The sequence below is a fragment of the Larus michahellis genome, chromosome 10 (genome assembly GCF_964199755.1).
Source record: "Larus michahellis chromosome 10, bLarMic1.1, whole genome shotgun sequence".
Classification (NCBI taxonomy): Eukaryota; Metazoa; Chordata; class Aves; order Charadriiformes; family Laridae; genus Larus; species Larus michahellis.
In genome coordinates this window covers 9,078,387-9,093,860 of record NC_133905.1, presented here as the reverse complement: position 1 = coordinate 9,093,860, position 15,474 = coordinate 9,078,387, and the positions used below count along the sequence as shown (strand labels likewise).

The window sequence follows — 15,474 nt, the reverse complement described above, 5'->3', positions numbered from 1 at the left end:
TGCCTACATTATAGAACATTGATGATACCATTAAAATGGTAAATTTAATATTATAGTACTATTAGATTTCTCCCTCATTAACTCTGATCTGATAAACAACCTCTGGCATATTTTGAAGGTAATAGTCACCTTACAATCACTACTGCTCCTCTCTGTCTCGCATTTCAAGCTCCTATAGATTTATAGTTCTGTCATCTGATCTGTACTTACTCCTTCATTTTTGCTTTGAACTTGTGCTTACAAGCAGACCCTTTCCTAGAAGGCCCTGGGCATGCAATTAACACTTCACAGTGAGAATCAAGTCATCCTAAATTCCATTCCTGAGATTTAGGACAAAATAGGTTTTAGAGAATAAAATGAACTGGACGTTCAGGCAAGCACAATGCAGCCCTCCAAAGGTGTTTTAGTACTGGGCGCTTTGTAAGGGTTGGTACAGGGTAATGCTGGTAGCAGTGGTTGTGTTCTTGGCTTTTGCAAACAGGAATCAGAGCAGCCTCTGCAAAATCTTGCTGCAGATGTAGATGGTGAAGAGGGGACCAAGCGGGTGCTGTGGCAGGGGCTATGATGGGTGTTGGGCACAGCCCTGCCAGGCAGAGCAGCCCTGCCACTGCGCGCCTGGGAGCTGGAAAAGCTGAAGAAACTTTTTTCAGCTGTGTCTGTCCAGCAGAGAAAACTTCCACTCCCAAATGTTAATCCTCAAGCAGCAAAACCATGAGCCGCAGCTTAATAAAGTAACCTTAGCTCCTCTCGACTGGCAGGGAGGCTTCTGTGGAGGTATCACTTGGCTCCTTGTTTTCCTAAGTGAGTCATGGTTTAATTAGAGCACTGTCTCGAGGAGGAGGTGGTTGTTATACATCACCTATCACAATGTAAAAGTGGAAAGCGACGCTGAAACGCTGACCCTTAATCTGAAGTGCACCATCTGTGTTTTATTTCCACATCTTGCTGAGTTTACAGTTATTTGAATTCACAGTTTGTTCCCCATTTGCTGTTCCCACATGGTAAGTGAATTGGATCCAAAATGTACTGATGAAAGATTGAGAAGTCTGTTGGAGAAGTTTGTTCCTACCTACAAGAGTGCTCTATCTCACACTTCTTCCACCCTGTGAGTTAAATCCCAGCTGTAAAATCTTGTCTCAAGATGGTCTTCTTTCATGGTGGGAAGTTGGGGTTACCGTAAGGACAAAGACTCCTTTCGCATTGTGATTTATGGTTTGCCTTTGACTTTCTGCTCAAGAAAAGGTGGAGAGTTCTCTCACATCTGACAAAGTATTTGCTTTACTGTTCCTGTAAATTTGTGTGGATGCTTATCAGGTGGTGCTTGGCATTGGAACACCGCTCTGATTTAGTATTTTTTTGTTAGAATGAGCCAAAGTGTTTGATGCTAAAATAAGACTGGGTATAATATAATGTAGGGTGCTGTAAGTACGATTGTAACAGTTTTCATGGTGCAACTTTGAATTTTAGAATGGGAAAGCAGCTCAAAACCAGGTTGAATTTCATTTATTCTCCTTTGTTTCTGTTTTTTTTCTACTGACAGTAACCATTTTCTTAAGACATAACTAACTGTAAAAAAAGATATAAAATTTAAACATGTATTTCAAAAGCAATCCATCAAAATGCTGAAGGCTGTATAAACTTAAATACCTTCTTTGGCTTTTGCTATAGACCACACAAGCTCTGAGAAATTGATTACTCTGGTGCTTGAAGGGGCTTTCATGATACAGAAACAGAGGTTTGCATTGAATTTCTTTCTTTGTGTGTGGGACTTTTTTTTGGAAAGAGAAAAAGCCTTTAAACCCCAGATTAAAAATAAGTCATTTCATTGTTTCCTTTTCCCCCCTTCTAAATCTTATGAAAGAAGTTTCATAAACGATTGGGGAGCTGCATCTCTGAATAAATGTAAAGTAAAATGCACCATTTCTTTTTTTAATAAAGAGGCTTTTTTTCTGGAATGTCCCATTTAGGTGCTGCCTCATTGAAGTATCATCTGGTGAGAGAGTTTCAGTCTGGCTGGTGCAGATTTTTGTATTTTGTGGATGTGAAGAGGTGGGCTTAGGAATTAAAGTTATTTATTTTAATATTGTACTTTTCAAATTCATTGTATCCGGTATTCTGAACCCATCATTATCACAGGCTTTGGACTTCCCACGGGCACTGTGAGTTGACCGGACCCATAGCCAAAAACCAGCCTAAGATTCAATGAGGCTGTTGTTGAAAGATCAGGAAGGTGAATCTTGAGCAAAGAATTTTCATCATTTCTTTTTAAAGAAGAGGCACATAACGGGCTAGCACCTTGGGCCAGATGGTGTTTTCATGAAAATATTTGTCCTGTAAAATTAAGACTGTTTTATGTATTTATAATCAGGCCATTCTCCTGCTTGTGTGTGGCTGTTTCTCTTGCAAAGGTAGTATAAGGCTTGCTATCTCTCGGTGGCATTTTTGGGGATCGGGTACTTCAGCAAGAGCAGTCGCTGTATTTGTGCAGTCGGGTTTGGTGGTGGAACAAAGAGATGATGTTTTTTCCTTACGTTGACTGGCCCTCATGCACACGTGCTGTAAACTTGTGAGTCGTCGCCTGTGTCCGCACCTGTACCGAGCTGCTTTGCAAGCGATGGCTGTGGTTCAAAACTTCTGCTTGTTAGAGCAGCAGTGGTGGGTGCTCTCCCTGCTGTGCCTGAGCCCTGGTCCGTGAGAACAAGGGACACGGGGTGGCCCGCAGTACCCTTGGGCCCACCCCATCAGCACCTTCCGCATGGTCCTTGGGATCCACGCATTCCTGCCTGCTTCGGTAGAGCCCTGCAAGCCCCGGAGGAGCGGCCGTTGAGCTGCGGGGGAGCAGGCTTCCTTCTGAGGCTGGAGTCCCCTGGGATTTCAGTACTGCGTCTAAGCAATCCTGTCCTGTGAGATATGTGGAAAGCATCCAAGACGGACACCTGCTGGCTCTGAAGCAGTCAAGTGCTTTTTCCAAAATATCTTTGGCCCCTGTTCTTGATGTTTACTTTTAAAAAGATACAGGCATGTGTTGGCTGTAAAAGAAAGGGGAGAAAATAAATAAATAAGTTATAGCTACTGTCACTGAAATTCCCTGCAGATTTAAAAGGAAGATGAAAGTTGGTACTTTAAGGGAAACTCGAAGCCCTTGGGACAAGCACAGCAGAAAACAGAAAGATGCTCTGTATTCTGTCTGATTGCTTGCAAAAATGAGTGTTGCATCTCCTACGGAGAGAGAGACAGAGCTAGAAACACATATTCACAGTTCCCCCATGCCCGTGCCTTGCAAACTAGGACAATACCATTTTGCGCTTCCCTGGGCATATTCTCAAACAGCAGCTCAGTGAAGGTGATAGAGAAATAAAAAGGGTGAGGGAGAAAGAAGAGAGGGGGCAAAAAATCTGCCTCGTGCTATTTCAGATTTCCAGCATACACAGGTGCTTTTTAATCCCTCTGGCCTACATATTCCACAGCCCCTAGGAATAGAGGAGTCGTGATGTAATGCTCTTTTCCTCACACTCCCAGCTTAAATACAGATGGAAATTGTTGTCATGTGTTAGAAATGTCACCAATAATATAAAAGGCAGGCTTCTGCATTCTCCCTTTTGCACTGTCAGCTGCTGCTGCCAGCTTATTCTTCCCTCTCAAACCTATTGTCATGTGGCAGAAACCCTGATGTAAGTAAGCCCTGTCCTCCCCCTGCTTATGATCCCTGCATTTTTTATTCCCCTCTGCTGCAGTGCTGAGGATCATTACATACCACGACTTAAAGACAAGACCTCACAAAGGAAGGATTAATCTTGTATTTGTGCTTGAATTTCGAAGGACTCAGGCAAGTGAGAATGTTCTGTTGTATTCTCTTTTTTTCCTTTCCTAGATGCTACCGTAAGAAATGAAAAGCAGTAAATGCGATAAGCTCGGTCTGTGTTTACGGAGCGAACCCAGTGGTTCCTCGGCTGCAGGTTGTGCGTGGAAGGAGGGAGCGGGTGATAACGGGAGGCTGTGGGGATGGGGAGGGAGCTGCGGAGCGGAGCTGCACAGCCTTAGCCCAGCTTGGGAGGACAGATGGCTAGTGCTGCTTTTTAATTCATCAAGCAGGCTTTACGTGAGGCCCGTTGGCGAGCGGGTGCGCTGCGAAAAGCGGGGTCAATGGGCACGAATAGGCTGAGATCAGGACCAGATGCCTGCTGAACAATGGGGCTTTTGAAAGAAATGCAGGAGGAAGCGTGGCGCTTGCTTTGTACTGCCTCCGCATTGCAGGTTGGAATGGGGCAGCTCCGATTTAATGAAGTGCATTCCTAAACGTGGTCGTCAGCCCGGGCTGAGAGACAAGGGGACATGTCAGAAGGGGGCTTGTGGGGCCGGCGTGTGAAGGGGGGGCGATCCACTGATGGATCGCTCCGAACAATGCAGTCTTAGTGTTGGATGGGAAAAACCATCAATACATCCCTGTGCATATTAATGCGCTACAGCAGGTGTTGCTGAATGTCTGTCCCCGCATTGTTCTCCGCCGGCTCAGCCGAGGAGGGGGCAGGAAGGAGACCTTGCAAGGGATGCACTCCTCTGGGGTAGAAATGTAGCTGCTCCCCAGACGGCCGTGCATGCCGAGAGTAAAGCAGGAGGCGAGAATCGGCGCACGGTTCTGCTCCTGGGGTCGTAGCTGGGGGCAAGGTGCTGGCCACTTCGAGCTGAGCTGGGCAGCGGTCCCCTGTGCTGGCTCTGGCAAGCAAGGGGGGACAGGCTCAGAGAGGCTGGTCACATCTTAAAGGTATAGCACGACCAGGAGCATCCTTTTTTTTTTTTTTTTTGTGCAAAACATCCCCTAAACTAAGCAGGTGTGAGGGTGGGAAGCGAATCTCCCGAGAGCAGGCTGGGTCACCAGGGCAGAGGGCAAGGAGGGAGGAGGCAGAGATAGTGTCTTAGTGAAATTCAGCAGTGAGAGAGTTAAAAAGGGCATATATATTATTTTTTTTAGCTTCTCCAAAAATACATCAATTGTGAATGAGTTGCAGAAGCTGTGTGTGGATTGCAATAAAGAGGGTGTACAACATGTATAAAACCAAACAAGATACCTGTTTCTGCATTTGTGCGTATCCTGCTGCACTGGCTGGATGTATCCCTCCTTAAGATAGTTTTCTATCTAACAGAAGTAACATCCCTAAATACAGCCATGTTAGCCAGTGTAATTCTTGAAGGCTTGGAGGGGAGGAGTGTACATAGTCTGTCATTATTATATGTATTTCTTAATAAAAAGACACCCATTTAATTGCTGCCATTGTGTTGTCTGCTCCTCTTGTGGTTTGTGACATACTACCCTGTATTTGTCAGCAGAATGAAAAGGGTCTTTGTTCCTTATTTGTATTATAGCCCACTGCGTCTCTCAGTGAAAATGGAATATTTGCCTTTAGAGCTAACTTAGCTGGTCATCTGTGCCTGCTGTTACACTGCTAAGGGTTTCTTTTTTTTCCCAGGAGTTTCAGAGGAATTTACAGGCAAGGCTTGTATTATTTTATCACGTATCAGTGAGTTAATAGTGATGAAGAGTGATCAGCTTCACTTGCCCACAGGACAGGTAAAAAGCGTGGCCAGTGGTTGCAGCAGCTTCGCATATTGCGGCTGCCTTTCCGTGTATCCCTGGTCTGTGGATGAATGGCCAAGTCAACCACGAACTAGGATTTAGTCCTTGCGCACCTTCCGTCACTTACTGCTGTATAAGCTGCCAACAAGAGTTTAGAAAAATAAACCGAGTCTAATATGGATAAGCTTGTGTGCCTATTCAAAGGTTGGCCAAGACCGCAGGTTAATAAAGGCAGTTACTGAATGGCCAGATATGAGAGTGACTATTTGGGGATGGCGGTAGCACTTGTAGAGCGCTTTCCAGCCACCACTGCCGAGTGTGTGCTGGGTTAGGTTACAGTGTCGCCTAACATCGCTGGTGTTATCACTGCTATCGACTTACTGTCCTTTTCATGCTCTAGCTACTTGGGCGTCAGTCTGTGTGCATGTAAATGGGAATGGTTTACAAGCGTAGCGGCTGGAATTGGTAGCCAAAAAGGATCCAAATTTAAGGCAACGCTTGTACAGATAATTAATAAGACTTCTTCTAACACACATCACATGAATGTATGGAGTTTGCTTTTAAATTGAACTACCAGGCTCAGCAGCTTGAGCTTTACATTGTTAATTATGCTTATTTTCTACTCTGCGGTGCACAAGGCAAAACGGGCAAAATGCAAAGTCTAGCTCAGTCCCAGGAGGCTGCGGTCTGCTGTGAGTGGCTTTTCTGTTAGGGGGTCTGGCTCACTAAAGGGCCAGATTGTGAACCTGTTGCTTGTTGATGTGTAGCTCCTCCTGCAACGTGGGAAATTATATCGAGGAGCAACTTTGCTCTGGAGAGAGCGAGGATTCGCTCAGTGGTGCAGAAGAGCAGGGAGTGTTTTCCCCCTTGCCAGCTTGTTTCCACTCATCATTGCCTACTGCTAGCTCCTGTCAGATGGAGGCAATGATGTATCCGTGTAGATCCAAGAGTGATGCTTCACTTCCTTCTGAGAAACTGTTACAGAGCTGGTGAGAAAGAGCACCTGCAGCTGCTCCAGGAGCACTTCAGCTCCTTGCTGTTGAAGTGCTGCAGAGCCAGGTTTTGCCGTAACAGTAATAAGCCTTTTCCAGTTGAATTTCTTTCTTTTTCATGTACTCTTTCTAATGCAGGTAATCCAACCTGCAATTTGAAGCTTAGAGTGTCCTTTTTGCCGTTATTGACAACCCCTAGCACAAGTAAGGCTGTCATAGCCGTTAAAGTGTTGCGGAAAGAAAAAAGCAGCAATGAAAGCCATTAATTCAGCAGCAGAAGCTGATTAAATGGTGCTGGGTTCTTGACTTTGCATCTGACAGTAATAATACTTACCCTGCGTTTCAGTCATTTAAAAGTTCCTGTGCTGCAGGTAAGGCTCTTGCCTGCACTTTGAAGCTTGTGTATAGACGCCTTTCTGACAGCTTTCCATCCCTTCCAGTACACTGTTTCTTTAAATCATTACGCAAGAAATATTTCTGAAATTAATGCACATTAAGTCATTTTGGTCAAGAGATGCTGGGTGCTGTTGGTACTCAATAAAGCTTATTCGAAATATGGTGCTGTTTTCAGTCGAATTCTGATAAATCCTGCCCTGAAATCCTCTGAATATTTTGCTCTTGAATATTCTGGTAAGCATGATGACTGGTTCACTGTGTTAATCCTATATGGTCTCTCTGTCTGCAGCTAATCCTGAGCTGTTGTTGCTGCTCTGCATACATGAGTAAGATTCTTTCCCCCCTCCCCTTGATACCCAGCAGAATTCCAGCTGACTACTAGAAGATAACAGATCAAATGTGCTGCTCTACCTTTTTCTCCTCCTTAAGTATGAGAGTTGAGTTTCTTCTACTCGAAAAACAAAGCCTGGAGAAGTAGGGAAAATATCCTTGGTCTGTTGTGCTCTATCTGAAGGCGTGCACTGGCTCTGACTCTGTGCAGGATGTCTTCAGGAATCTCAGCTGTAGGCAAATCTGGAAGGAAAGACATGTTTAAAGCAAATTTCCAAATTCACAGAAATTCTAACAAATTTATATCACAACTTAATTAAAGATGAAGCTGATAAGTGATGGCTATAGTTAATATTGTTCCCCTAAAATAAAGCTATTGGATTTTCCTAGTTTTTCCTCACACAGTGAAATGCAGGGAGGAACAGTGATTTTATTTATTCATTTATTTTTAAACTGGACCTACCTGTGGGAGTTGTGCTTTGACAAAATCCATCCACTTCTGGTGGAAAAATCTTTTCCTTTGGGACAGTTCAAAATTCACCTCAAAATCACTACTTGACCATGTTTCAGATTTAGCAGAAAAGCATATGTAAGGAAGGGAGATAATTTAATCTTGGGTTGATTCTACCCCACCCCCCGCCCCCCTGGCCCCCGCCACTGATTTCACCCATGGGACAGGCATTGTATCTCTTGATAGTAAGATTAGCGTACTTGCATAAAATATATTAATGTGCCCTGTATTGACATGTTTACATGGGATGTATATATTTGGCGTGTGTGTAATATAAATGCTCACACTTGTATTTAACTGCTAACGTAAAAATGTCATGAACTGGGGAGTCCACAGTAACTTAAATAAACCCCTTTCTTAAAAATTCCATAATATTTATTTTAGTTGATGTAAAATGTCATAATTGCCCACATCTATCCTTGGAAGAGTTTGAAATAGTTTTTTTTCTTTTAAGTAGGCTTTCAAAGGATTCATTAAGAAAATGAAATCCAAGAAGAAAAATAGTGACCCAGCAGTTTGAGGGCAATGAGGCAAAATTCCCAACAAAATCATGTGTGAAGTCAGCCTTAAGTGAGCTCTACCTGAATGACTTCATTATATATTTTCTGAAAATTTTCAGTATTGAAATGGGGAAAAAAATCGCTAGATGAATAATGTAGTCCTGTCAGCTATTGGAATATGGCTGTGGGTGTTACTTACTGTATTGAAAGGCAGCTTGTTGATTTCCCTACCCAAATAGACGTAGGGTCCCACCTGGAATCAGCAGTGTTATCACTTTTTTCATTTGCCTGAGGAAACTCTTGATCCATTGTAGATTGGAAATTTTAATTTGTTTTGGGGTTTTGTGTGTGTGTGCTTTGTTTTCATTGGGATACAACACTGCCTTTTAGTGCATTTGAAGGTAAGATGAGAATCAGGCACACAAAATCAGGCACACACACAAAAAAATAAAAGCTCTGAAAAACTGCTGTTACTGAAATCATGATATATTGGAAATAAAGTAATATTGCTCCTCTCTTTTCCCATGTTGGCACCCTCTCTGGATACAGGTTTTAGCAGAAGCCTTGAGTAGGTTTATTACTAGCATTGAAAACGCTCTGGTGTCGATATTTTACATTAATTAAAATGAATGAGGAGCAGGCTGAATAATAGTTATGTACAAGGTGCTATTGGAAACGCACGCTTTGTCAGCACTGTGGGGGTGATTAATAGTGTGTCATTTCTTTGATGGCGCGCTAGCAATTCAGCACCGGAATGCAAGCCCTTGATAAAGGTGGGCAAGTGGCTGGGGAACAGAAAGGCTCCTCTTTCTCTTCATTACATGGACCACAAAAAGAGCCTGAGGCTTGAGACATCCCCCAAGCCATGGGCTGTCTGAGGAACCCAAACCCTTTTCTTTAGCAGAGGCTGGGAGCGGGCTATAGCAGTGCAAGTTACTTGCGCAGTGCTACAGAGATGCCTGGTTAAAGGTGTGTTTCGAATGTAGTTCAGTTGAGAAGTGCTGGTGTCCTGGTGTTGACAAGGCAATATTTTAGCATGTGATAATCTGTCATCCTAAACTCTTAAGGGAAATCAAGCGTTTACCACATTCAAATGCATGAGCTAAAAGTGTCTTTTGCCTTTACTACACAAAGACTTTAATTTTTTTTTTATTTTTTTTCCTGGTGAAGATGAAGTCAACTCATTTTGAGTCCTAATCAGGAAGTGATTCAGAGTCTGTGCTCATTAAATCCTTCCCGTCGCTCCTGGGACTGCCAGAAAGGATGTCACACATTACCTGCTGATGAGATGATGTTTCTGTGAAAGAGATGAATGCTCCAGGAAGTATTCTCACAGTGCCAAACCACTGGGAAACTGGAAAGGGTCTAGAAAGCCACAGAGAGGCTGGAATTTGAGTACTTGAGCTAGTTTTATCATCACTCTGTTAAGCAGCTGCTTAACCCTTAGAGATAACTCAGCTTTAGTCATATGTGATTTGGGGGACATGAAGGTTGAGCCTTGCTGTTCTCATTATTTGAAGTTTCAGATTTTCTTTAAGTTATTAGGGTACAACACAAAGCATTTAATTCCCCTTATCAGCTCCTTTAGTCATCGCTTGATTGGATGGATCATTTTCAATTTTTTTCCATTTTCTTTCTCATATTTCATGTATTCTATTGTTTTATTAGTTCAGTGGCCTTTTTGGGTCATTGCAGTCTAAGTATTCTGACTTTTATAAAGGTCTTGGTGACTAGATATTAGTGACCTCTATTCATCTTCCTGGTGCTTCTCGAAGACATGCAGTCTGATTTTGAGCTGCACTGTGCTACGGTATCAGCGAGTTCATCGCATGGTGAATCAAACCCCATTTCTTCTCTGCAGATGAAGGTATCTGTTCAGTACATCACATTGCTGAGTTTCTGCTTCAGTGTTTGGGGTAAATAGGATCCCTGCAAAAGAGGTGGAGAGGAACTAGCCTGTGCAGCTTGGCCAGCCTTGCTAAAATAGAGAAATGTACCGTGACACAATTAAAAGTATATTGTTGGATTCAGGAGAGTCCTAAGAAAGACTAACAAGCTAAGCTTGATTGACTTGAATTTCCAAATTATATAAGAGGAAATGGAAGAGTTATCATCAGCTTCATTAGGGAGCTTGTTATACCAATAGAAGACTTTTTGGAAAATTCAGCCTTGTGTTGATAGACCTGCATTTTGGGGCATTCCTTCTTGGGCACTGTCATGATTTAACCCTAACCAGCAACCAGGACCACACAGCTTCTCGCTCAGTCCCCCGGTGCGATGGGGGAGAGAATCAGAAAAGTAAAAGTGAGAAAACTCGTGGGTTGAGATAAAGACAGTTTAAGTAAAGCAAAAGATGCGCATGAAAGCAAAGCAAAGCAAAACAAGGAATTCATTCGCTGCTTCCCATCAGCAGGCAGGTGCTCAGCCATCCAGGAAAGCAGGGCTCCATCACACGTAACAGGTACTTGGGAAGACAAATGCCATAACTTTGAAGGTTTCTCTTCCTCCTTCTTCCCCTAGCTTTATACACTGAACATGATTTTTTATGGTATGGAATATCCCTTTGGCCAGTTGGGGTCAACTGTCCTGGCTGTGTCCCCTGCCAGCTTCCTGGTGCTCCTGGTGCCTTCTTGTTGGCAGGTCAGTATGAGAAGATGTAAAGTCCTTGACTGTATACAAACAACTAAAATATTAGTGTGTTATCAACATCACTTTCATCCCAAATCCAAATCACAGCACCATACCAGCTGCTACTAAGAAAGTTAACTCTGTCCCAGCCAAAACCATGACAGACACCATCTATGAGTCCCTCACTCGGACTCTGCCTCTTGGTCAGAGCTGAATAGACATGAGTCTGAGGAGAATTTGGGGTTCCAAGGTTAGGAAATCTCAGAATTGAGGCTGCCATAATTTGAGCATTTTACACATTATGTTCTGCTGTTATCTGGGCAAGTCTTGTCAAACAGACGTGTAGCATAAGAGCTTTGCTCTTGCTTTCTCCTTCTAGTAACCCTCTGTGTCGTTTGTTATTCTCTGCTGCACGCTAAGTGGAGTGGGATGTGGGTTTATAAGTGAAATAAGAGTGTCCAACATCAGGATGGAAGAATTCTTGAGAAATACCTGCATGCACAAAGAGAAACAAAAGCTGTTCAAGCAACCTGGGCTTTGGTATCTCAGAAGTACTTCATTTGGGAGACTGTATTTTAGCAAGCATTTTTTTCTATGTAATGTTGTAGGCTTTTTAAAAAGGCAAAGGGGGAGCAAAGGAACACCCCAAAATTTCAAAGTCCTACCTTCAACTGAGAGTGAGCTGTAAAGGAGAGGCAGAGAACAACTATTTCATCACAGTTCAAAGTTTGGGAAGCTTTGAAATGGGAGTGACTGAAAGCAGAAGCTTATAACAGAGTGTGTGAAACAGGGATTTTGGGTGTTGCTGCTGGCTATATCTGACACACAAATCTTAAATTTTTAAGCAAGGGGAGATTTTAATGCCACCCCAAATGTTGCTTTTATGCGTAGGATTCTTTGCCTCTCTAGCTGCAAAATGGCACACTGTCACCGTGGGGAGATCTTTAAATTGAAGGACCTTTCTCTAATAAAAGGTCTGCTTCACTGTAAAGGAGATACTAGGGTTAAATCATCTTGAAGGGCAAGCTGGTAAATGAGGTGTTATTATCTCAGTGTGTTATTTTAGTAAAATATTTAAAAGTGGCTCACTCCTGGTGAATTACCTGCTGACCTGCTCCTCTAGCAGCCTTATTAAATAGTTGCCTGTTGTAACATTCTTTGTGAAGTTAAAGCGTGTCCCACTGCACTAAGCACTATTTCAGATATCCCCATTATAACAAAAAGTCTTTATATAGTAATAGTGCAAACCGATGGCTCTCATGGGTGCTTTCATAATGAGGTTTTATGGTAACTGTTCTCTGATCCCTTTTCTCCTTTTACCAGTGTATCAAATTTACTCAGTTTCTCTCCATATTCATTGAGCTTAACAAATTTGATCTTCTAACTTCCCCTCGGTTCCAAACAACAACACTTTTGATACAGAATGAATTTACCAGAACAAATGGTGGCATAAAATAAGAGTATCTTTGCACAACACAATTGCTTGGGCTGGCATGGCTTAATGAGCTTCTGCTCATCAGCTGAGCTGCTGTAGCTAGCCATCTATGCACTCCTTGCTCTGAGAAAATGCGAAATGAAATGAGTTAGTTTAAAATCTTAAACTTTGGCTATTTAAAAGCTTATACTCCGCTTGAGTACTAGGGTGCTGTGATGCTGTTGCATGGCCAGTGATAACTTGGTTTCTTTTCGTCATCATTCTATAACGTAAGAAGAGTGTTTGAAAAGCAAATAAATATTTCTATCTGCCATATGGTGGTAGGCAGCTGCTCTTGCTGGTGCTGCTTGAGGTTTGCAATACTGTTACAGCAACAGAAATAATGGGGATGTGACCACCACCTGAACAAACAATTGCACTTGTGCCTTGGGCTTTGAAACTACATTCCTTGGATATTCTTGGGTGGAGTGGAAGAAATCTTAAACTCCTTTGATGTCTTAACTGACCTCATATCTGATTACATTATTTTTTGATAGCTTTCCCTCAGCAGTTCCTTATTTCGAATGAATTTTACAAATACACATTCAAATGAGCCTGACACTAATAATTTTTGTAGTCTAGTTATTTTATATTGCTGACCATCCCCTTGGTACTCTTCCTACAGAGAGTCTTCAGTGTACCTCAAGATCCTGTGGTCTGTCCTTCTCACTGAAATAGAAAGTATGTGATTGCTTCAAAACCTTCTGGTTTTTCTCCCTTGACTCATATGTCTTCTCCCTGTTTGACTATGTTTAGTTTTATTCTGATGCATCTAGTCAATAAGAAACAGAGGTTCTCAGAGACTGCCAGTTCTGGTTCTGTGATTTGTACCGGTCAAGTTTGCCAGATCCCATCTTTACCTGTTGAGACTTGTGGCAGTGAGAGCTGGCTGAATGCGGTGGGAGCTGGTGGTCTGGACCACAGCTTTGCAGTTGGCCAACAGGTTTTGGTGTAGGCTGATGGATATCTCCTAGCTGTGTATTTTCTGGGAGCTTCCTGTCTTTGCCGCTGACTGCCTTCATGTCTGCATGCTGCAGGTTTATCTATCTCCAAAAATAAGGAGGATTGAGAAAATGACATGGCCTAAGATACCATAAGCTCTGTTAATAGGAGAGCGTTATGACTGGGTGCAGTGACTGATCTTTTACATATCCTTCCACAGTTTATCTCAATCCTGAGAATTATTTTTGCCCCCTGAAGAGCTATTTTGTGTCAGCTGTGTTTCAAGAAAAAGGGTGGTGGTGGTGGGGAAATAATTTCAAAATATTACATGAAGCAACAGCAAGGAATAATCCTGCTTTCTGGAAAAATGCTGTAGGAGCTGGTGTGGCTGCTCCTTTGGTCTCTGCTGCTGTTTGACACAGCCTGCAGCCTGCCCAGACTCTCTGCAGCAGTAGAACTAAAACAGCTCCTGTATTCAAAGCTTCTGTAGCTTAAAATTTTATTAAAAAAGGTTCGTTGGGATCTGCTTACAAGCCAATACGTACCACCCTATGCTGACTGTGGGGTCCGATACCATCTCAGTAATTAAGTACCAGCATCCTACAGCGCAGTGGGCTTAATAGCTGTCAGCAGCTTAAATGTCACCTGATATTAAATTTATCATTCTAACTTTTTCAGCATTCTGCAGCTGACCCACGGTAACAATGCCATGGCAAGTTATGTATAGACGGTGCCTACTGCACAGGCACTGCTTGGTTCCTTTAATTGCTGATCTGTTATCTTCCTCAAAAGACAGGAGGAGCGAAGGAGCAGAAAGGCAGTGCTACATTTAACTGGTTTTTGCCCAGCTCCCATCAGTCCATTTTCTAGTAGACTTTTTGAGTTACCAGTGCATCAGGCTGTCACGACCAGCAAGGCAGCTGTGTCCCCTGGGCAATGGGAAGGGCACAGGGTGGCAGGCCAGCCCACAAAACCCGTGTCTGACTGGTGGAGATGCCCTGAGAGCACCTGCAGTGGGTGCGCTGGGTGCTGGGGGCTGTGCTCTTACCCCTGTCCCGTACAGGGCACTCGCAGCTGCTGCTAAACTGGCTGCAGCACCAGCTCCCTGCTTTTTTGTTAGCTTTTTTGCCAGAATGGCTCAGTGGCCGCAAGAAAACAGAGCAAGAGTGAACAACGAGGAGGTGGGAGAGGGCCTGGGGCTTGGATTTGCTTGCGCTGCTGTGTAGCTGCACCCTTACTGACTGCTCGTTGGGGCAAACACCTCTGGTATTTGGCATTATGTAGAAGACATGGTACTGTAGGGTCCTAGTTGCATTAGAGTTCCGCATGCCTCCCCTCCAAAATACAAATAATGGTGACAATTCATCCCTCTCTGCCTTGTTTTCTCCCATTGTAAGTTGAGGCTAATGATATGCTCCTTTTTAAAAGCTCTTTGGGATCGGTGGATGAAAAGCACTATGTAATTATTAAAGTGCAGCTTTTATGGTGCTGCCTTTAGAAGGAAGGGAAAAAATATATTCACTTGGCAAAACATTGTGTTTTGATGGAGCTTTGGAAATCTGACTTTCATTGTTAAAGCTAAAATTAAAAAGGACAGTTCTGCTGTATATTCCCATACCAAAACCAGGCCTGTGCTGGGACTGCATAGAAGCTTTCTGTGCCAATGGGAATGTATTTAAAAAAAAAAAAAAAAAAAAAAAAGCAGCAAACTGAAACAAAAGAAGGGCTGACGGGCTGGTCAAAAATAAAATGAAGTAAAGCCAGTGATGACTGCAAGTGCCACTTGTCTGTCTTTGGGACTCAGAGATGCTTAGGCAATGTAACATTGCGTTCTTGGTGGTGTATACGCTTCTGGCCACATCATTTTCATGGCCATTAAGTTCAAATGCTTGTCTGTTTCCTGAGATGAAAGAAGTGAGAGCTCTCTCAAAAAAAGCCGCCTGCAAATCCTGAAGCAGCTGTGCCGCATGCAATTTGCCTGGGAACTATACCTCAAAAATACCATTTTTACCTACTCTGAACAAGGCAGAGGCTGATATGAATGCCTCATTGTTTTGTCTCAAGATTGTTTTCCTAAAAAATATCTTTCAAAATATTTATTTTGTTGTAAATGCATGCATATAATTATA

At 43.0% G+C, this 15,474-nt stretch overlaps 1 protein-coding gene across 41 annotated transcripts in view; it reads left to right on the top strand.

The window, feature by feature from the left end:
- Positions 1-15,474, top strand: part of MAGI1 (membrane associated guanylate kinase, WW and PDZ domain containing 1) — a 361,242-nt gene that overhangs the window by 194,453 nt on the left and 151,315 nt on the right. For 2 of the 41 annotated variants that reach the window (XM_074603152.1, XM_074603149.1), the window contains exon 1: positions 3,710-3,826. The exons of the other annotated variants lie outside the window; for them this stretch is intronic. The gene's annotated coding sequence lies outside the window, so the exon portion shown is untranslated. Of the gene's footprint in view, positions 1-3,709; positions 3,827-15,474 lie in introns of those variants that run through there. 41 annotated transcript variants of the gene reach the window in all.